A 7,241-nucleotide genomic window follows, 5' to 3' on the forward strand; every position below is an offset into this window, starting at 1 on the left:
GGTTAATCGATTAACTAGTTAAATACTTAGAAAATTTTCTAAGTTAAAACCCCCAATTTTTTCCATTTTGAAAATAATACATAAAATGATTTTTTAACTTTTCTTTGAGCATTTAAGGTGTATAATCATTGAATTGAACATTTTACCTTGGTCTATGATCCAATATCATTAAAATTCAAAACTTGACACAAACTTGATACTTAATTAAAACTTTTTCTTCTTTGACCTTTCTTCTTAAGATATCCTTTTGCCTTCATCAAAATCAAGCTAAGAAGGATGAACATATCTTATTCACATGATTCAATAGGAAAAAGTAAATAAGTTTTAGAAAATATCATATTAAAAGGCAATCAGCTTTTATTCGAATCACCTAAACCTCAACTTTGACAACTGCATTTATTTTCTTTTTAAACTAATCTTCATTGAATACGACGAACTAACACAACTATTATACCCAATCAATTAGTGTATAACTCGCTAACTTATACGAAAACTCCCTAATTCATTAGGCCAGCTGGATAGTTATAAGATGCGATAATTGGTGCACTGAACCCTAAATCATAACTTATAATTTCTTATCTCTAATCAAATACTAAGTTGAATAGGTTAATCTCATTCAAATCAATAGAGCTATTGTTAGTAATCACTACAAATCTGGATTATTATATGCATCTGTAAACACATTTAAAGCAATGAACATGAAAATAAACTAAATAAAAATATTCAATTAATCAAAAAGTCAAATAGTAAGATACACGAACATATGATCTAACAGATTCATAGAGGTTCATCTAACAAGAACGAATCAATAAAACTTGTCTTCTTATACTAATAGGAATCATAACTGAAGTGATAAAGAAACAATACATGAATATCTGTTTAGAATTTTTCTTCAGGTTCTGAAAACATTTGCTTAAAGGTCCAGAAAGGGTTTCACCGTTAAAAATCAATCACAAGAATGCCTTCTCCCCCCCCCCCCCCTTTCCTCTACCTTTTTCTCTTGATAGAAGAAAAACGCATAAGAAGAAGGTACAAATCATGCACACGATCCTCTTACTCACGCACACAATTTCTCTTTAAGGTTAACATTGCTCGCATGATTCTTTTAATCATGCATGAAAATTCTTTAGAGGTATGGCATCACGCACATGGTGTTTGTTGTTTCACACACAAATTTTCCAGTAGCTTTTTGCTTTTTTTTTTTGTTGATTCTTCTTATTTTCATCTTTATTTATCTTTTCTCCACTTCTTCAATTCCTTATTATTTATTGGTCTAACTTGATAAAAATAAACCAAAAATCATCAAAAATAATTGCAAATGCCTCTACAAATTACATGATGACAACGTGTCATCACAACCCCAAACTTACATTGTTACTTATCCTCAAGGAACTCATTCTTAACTGTGATCTTTCTTAAAACTTTGTACTTACCAAACCAGTCACAGACACCAATCATTGTCGAGTTATCACTTCCATTCTTTGCTTCAAACCAACATAATACAAAGAGTTTTTCTTCAACCTTCTATATACACAACCTTCTCTCAAACTCACCATTCACTCTTATTTGAAAAAATGTGGTAAACACTTATTCACATATAATTGACATCAAACATATGAATTTACAAGGCTTCTTAAAATTTTCCACTTTCTATTCGAATACACGCTTTTGAGAACTTTCCAAAGTCGTAATGTGGCTTATGTCATGGTAAGATATATTTGGCCAGGAGGTTTAATTCCTTTGAGTTAAGTAGCTGCTACCCTCCTATTTTTACACCATTCTTACATATTCTTTGTTTGTTTCCACTTATGGGTATTATAATTTTAACTTTCTTTTTCTCTTTTTTTCTCAGAAGAGTTAAATTTTAACATTATAACAATTTTTCTAACTTCTATTCTTTTTTTTTCATCAACACTTTTTTTGATCCTTAGATTCTAAAAAGCCCAACCGAAAACTTAAAGTATTTGCCATTCCAAAAGAAACCCCAAACTTGGATTTTTGCATGTATCATGACAAAACATAGAAAAATTAAAATATACCTGTCGCTATGCGAAAAATACAGAGTCGCCATCGGTTTTTATTTATTCCAAAGGAAAGGGAAAATATCGAGAAAACCCCAAAGAATGGTCATCGCAACCACGAACAGGTTCGGAAGTCGGTTATGCAAGGGGAAGGTATTAGCACCCCTCACATCCATGGTACTCCATGGGAACCATCTAGGATGCTTGCGCTTAAGTGGGTGTTGTTTATCGAATGTTTGCTTGCCAAAGTTAAGCGGAGTGAAGGTAGATTTTAAATTAGTGTGCTCGCCAAGGAATGGATCCTCGTGCCTACGTATGCCCACTTGTTGAAGTGAGAAATCATAGCTTTCGTAGTTCGTGGGTTTAAACTTGTTTGTTTGTTTTGTTGATTTTATTACCTTGAAGAAGAATTTTCGATTGTGTCGCCCTAAGGCTCAAACAAAAGGGTTGAATGCGTTGAGTTATTTTTAAGTTTTGGAGAAAGTGTTATTGATTTCGGATTGCACTAAAGACTATGGATAAAGGTGAATATCTCAGACTACCAAGCCAAACGTCTTGTGTTCGAAGCATTCAGAATGAAAAGAAAGCTCCAGTCTCATCCCTTCTTTATCGCTTAAGGCTCGTGACGTACGATCCTAATCGCCATTTATTGTGTTTTTGGATTTGATTTGGAAAAGACCGCTTGATGTTGGATCAAGGGTTTGTTTATTGAGTTTGACTTGAAAAAGAGACTGCTTGACGTTGGATCAAGGGTTTGATTATCGATTTTGAATGGGTGAACGTTCCTAATGCCTAAGGAGTAGCTAAGAAGCAATAAAAGAAAGCAAGTAAATGCGTACATCGGAAAGGGGAGGGGGTACAGGTAAAGTACAAGGGAGTGCGGAAATAAAATGTCTAATGTCAGGTAGCCCAAGAGAAATCCATGCGTGTGCAATTGTGTCATAAACTAGAAAGCACATAAAAGATTACAATTTGTCTTGGATCTTGAATGCTCCATCCATGTTCGGGTTGAATATTTGTCCAAGGTATTTTGCAAGGGTCCTAACAACAATCTCTAAGTCCATTCCAATGTCCATTACATGTTTGAGAATTATCTTTTTTATTTTTGAAGTCTTATCCATTTTTAGTCATTTTTAGATGAGATGAATGAAGAATGTACAATGATATAGCAAAAATAAAATAAAAGTAAGTAAATGATAAAAAGATAATGTTAGGAGTTAGGTGCGGAAAAGTAAAAAGTTAGAAATTAGAATGCGGATATTTAAAAGTTAGATGTTAATTGTTAGATGTTAGTTGTTAGATGTTAGAAATCAAGATTAATCATAATCAAAATCAAAATCAAAATCAAAATCAAAATCAAAATCAAAATAGAAAATAAGAGAATTGAAATCAATACAAAAATATAAATCACATGTCTAAAGTAAAACAACATTCTAAAATTATCAAACAATATCACAATTACGATCAAATTAAAATTCTAATGTCAATCAATATCAAGTTTAATATTAAGTTATTTCTAATATCAACAAACAATTATCAAAAGGTTAAGAGAAAATGAGATTCTAAGATTAAAAAACCATTATCAAAAATAAAATTCTAAACAATCATCAAACCATATTCTAGAATCATTAACCCAATTATCTACAACTCTAGGCAAGTAATCCAATTATCTAATAAATTAATCCAATTATCCAATTATCTAATCAATTAATCCAATTGTCCGTTTAACTAATCAATTCACAAAGCAGCATGGACTTGAACCAGTTATCCAATAGTCCGAACCTAAACCATTTATCCAACAGCAAAAACCCGAACACGCCTCCTCACTCACGAAGACATCGGGAAAAGCACCATGGAATCTACGCTCAACCTTATCCTCGAAATGAAATCGAAAACAGAAATGTGCTATATGTATATGTTGAGGGAAGACGTACCTTACCGTGCGTGTCGCTAATGTTCGCCGCTCTCCAATCACTGTGTATCGAAGCTGAAGGCAAAAATTCCACTCGACTCGTCGTTACGCTGCGGTGAAGGAAGCATACTCTATTCAAATCGTCCTTGCATCGTGAATCCAGATTCGGTTCGACCTTGTTGCTAGCAAGTATTCCTTTCCTCCTTCTTCGCACTTCTCTTCTTCTTCTTCTTCTTACGAGTCCACACGTGAAAGCAATGGTGAGAGTGGAGCGTTGATTGGTGGTTTAGCTCTGCCGTGTAGAGCTTCGAATGTTGAAGCTCTCACAACAATGGAGTGAGCGTGTACTAAGGGTTAGGGAAAGAGTGCAGAACTCGTTTTTGGATCAGAAAAATTCGGCCCCAATGATTGGCAATGATTGCCCTATTTATAGCGTGATCCAAGAGGGTCGTTTGGGGAATTCGTTCTGAGTGGTTGGGCCTTGATTTATCCAGTTGGCAAAGGTTTTTATTTTCTTGTAAAATTTGATAATAAGTGAGAAAAGAGTGAGTCGTGTGGGATTTTGGTAAATAACACACGTGCGTTTTATTCTCTAATTCATTTGTTTGATTTTATATCCAACTGTGGATATGCACTGCATTGCCTTGGGAGCGGTTTTAACCGAATTGTTCAATCTTGCAAGTTTAACCAAACTTACACTTATTATGGCATTTGACTCTCACTGCAGGTTGGGATTGGCTTTGATTCCTTATCTAAACTGTTTGCCTTTTGATCACGAACTGAATGCTTGTCTTGAATAATTGTTGCATTACTTGGGCTCTGCAGGACACCTGCTGATGCAATGGATGGCTCATCTTGGACCCAACTCCATGACCATTAGTTCAGCTTGTAGGACACTCACCTTAGGTTTGCTTTCTTCTTGAATGGTTGAATTAGCTAGCTGTTGCATTCAATCTGATTTGTGTCCAATTTTGTGTGCCACTGAATGAATTAACATGAACGGTCCTCTGTGGTTTATTGAACATTTCCTGCAAATGGCTTACTGTCTTGCATCAGGCCTCTTGAGACTTGCTTGATATTCAACGATAGTTATATCGAAAGGGCTCATGATGATGGTTATGCGGTCAGGTGCAGGTCTGCAGTTCATATTGTGTCTGATGAATTTCGGTTCAGTCCATCAGCTGGTTAACCCCAATCTTGCTTTTGCAGGGTGATTTTCGGTTATCCCGAAGATATTGCTGCAGGCCTGAAGGATGCAGGTTCGGTTTCGATGTCGTTTATTTGTTTTGGAATTTCGGCTCAGTTTGTTGTCGTTCGCAGGTCATGGCATGTTGGTGAGAAGTCGTTCATCTATGGCTGCATTTTGTGGTTTGGTTGTCGGCGTGGCTTACGCGTTGCCTTCAGAAGCTTTTGATGGAGACTCGGGAGTGCTAGCAGCGTTGTTACGTTGGGATGCTGCACTTTGGTCATTTCCTCTTACGAGCAATTTCAGTAGTAATAGATGGTTATGGCTTGTAAGGTTGCAGTACCGTTCCACAAAGTGCCGGTGCATCACTATCAAAACCATCCTATGACTCTGAATCCACCCAACAACAAGGTAATGCTAAGGCCCCTTTTCATTAGCCACTGCCACGGAAACCAGACCCTTGACTCCTATACCAATAAGTTATCAGGCCCATCCGGTATAAATCCCATAGGAATAGTTATCTCCGTTTGATTGTCCCCTTACCGTCGACACCTGCAATTCTGTCAAGGCCAGTATTTATGTTTACAGTGGATGTGCGATTCCTGTCGGGGCTAGCAAATGTTGTCTTAGCTTTTCTGTCCTAAGTTCTTCTTATGGCTTATTCCTGCTATTAGTATCCTAGCATACCATGTAATAGAAACAAAATGCTGAGTAAGTCTCTAGATTATATTGCTGCCCATTTGGTCCTGCGGGTTTCTAACAGGATTTGACTGTTTATGCAGAGTTTGTCCAAAAATAACCTGTCGTGCTGGATCGTGGACATTGCAGGATGCGACACGCTTATGTCGCTCGTACAGCTTCCACTTTGTTGGATCGCGGTAGCTTCCATACACATATATATGATGGCATCTTGATCTCCTAGCCAATCACGTCCTTTGACAGTGTCATACATGTGCCACCTCCAGTCATCTTCAGTCATATTTCCCGATGCCGCATGAATGCCACCCTGAGCTGCAACAGTGCGTGAATAAGTTGGGAAAAGCTTAGTAATACAAGCAGTATTGAATCCATGTCCTGAAAGTCCAATAGCAGCTCTCAAACCAACACCACCAGCCCCTACCACAATTGCATTATAAGTATGATCTCTGCATTTCGATTTTGGTGATTTCGCGTTTTCTCTCTGAATGTGGCTTGTTTTCCTCAGTTGTAACAACAGCGGGAATGGTTATCACTGCTGCCTAATCTTACCATGGATATATTTGGCCTCATAGCTAATAATGCTGGAGGCGTTGTAGAAACGAGCTGGCATCCTGAAAGTGTTTGAGAGATCATGGATATCCTTGACGTCATGGGTAACACAACCAAAGCCACCGCTTAGCTCTGCTGCACTTACGTCTTTCCTCCTGTTTAGTGCTAATGTTGATATTGGAATTCCTTTGAAAAGTTTACATGGAAAGGTTGAATTGAATGATGTGAATGTGTGGGAATTAAGATTATGTATGGATTTGTGATTGTGTAATTGACTTGAGGTTAAATGGATATGAATTATTGGATTTGGATTTAATTGGACACAGTTGGATTCAATTTCAAAATGGATAATGAACTGGTTTATGGGTTAATGGATTAAAATCAAATCAAATTGGATTATATGGGCCTTACGAAATTTGGATTTTGGATATGGATTTTTGTATTGATAACGGATAATGGATTTGAACAAAAATGGTCTAATGGATCAAATTGTAAAAATGGATCAAATTGTAAAAATGGATAACCAAAGTGAATTGGACAATAAAATTGGATATGGAGATTAAAATTGGATTTGGATGCCAAAGATGGATATAGGTATTTGCTAATGAAAAATGGATATGAAATGGATAATTGAATAAAGTGAATGGATATGGAATCAGTTTTGTTGGATAATGGATTAAAAAATGGGCTTAAAATGAATGAAGGTATTAGTGCCCCAAGAAACATATAATTAGGAACCCAATGGCTAACCAAGAATAGTCATGGATCCAAAGTCTAATGAGATGTAAAACCATATGGCCACCTGATCAATCAAAATATGTGGCAAACCCTGATGAGCAAGGCATGATCATGTTGATCGAATGCCTTACAACCA

General features: G+C 36.3%; 1 long non-coding RNA gene across 7 annotated transcripts; it reads left to right on the forward strand.

Annotated features, from left to right (window-relative positions):
- Nucleotides 1-1,890: 1,890 nt before the first annotated feature.
- LOC127122324 (uncharacterized) lies at nucleotides 1,891-6,688 on the forward strand. Of its 7 annotated transcripts, none has more exons than XR_007803522.1 (6): nucleotides 1,891-4,122; nucleotides 4,661-4,839; nucleotides 4,990-5,067; nucleotides 5,143-5,530; nucleotides 5,902-6,255; nucleotides 6,324-6,688. It is a non-coding gene; the product is annotated as an uncharacterized LOC127122324 (long non-coding RNA). The 7 variants fall into 7 exon arrangements; XR_007803521.1 differs by having other exon boundaries at nucleotides 5,143-5,192; nucleotides 5,254-5,530; nucleotides 5,902-6,688; XR_007803517.1 differs by having other exon boundaries at nucleotides 4,990-5,061; nucleotides 5,143-5,192; nucleotides 5,254-5,530; nucleotides 5,902-6,688.
- The last annotated feature ends 553 nt before the right edge of the window (nucleotides 6,689-7,241 follow it).

The sequence above is a fragment of the Lathyrus oleraceus genome, chromosome 1, assembly GCF_024323335.1.
Source record: "Lathyrus oleraceus cultivar Zhongwan6 chromosome 1, CAAS_Psat_ZW6_1.0, whole genome shotgun sequence".
NCBI classification, from domain to species: Eukaryota; Viridiplantae; Streptophyta; class Magnoliopsida; order Fabales; family Fabaceae; genus Lathyrus; species Lathyrus oleraceus.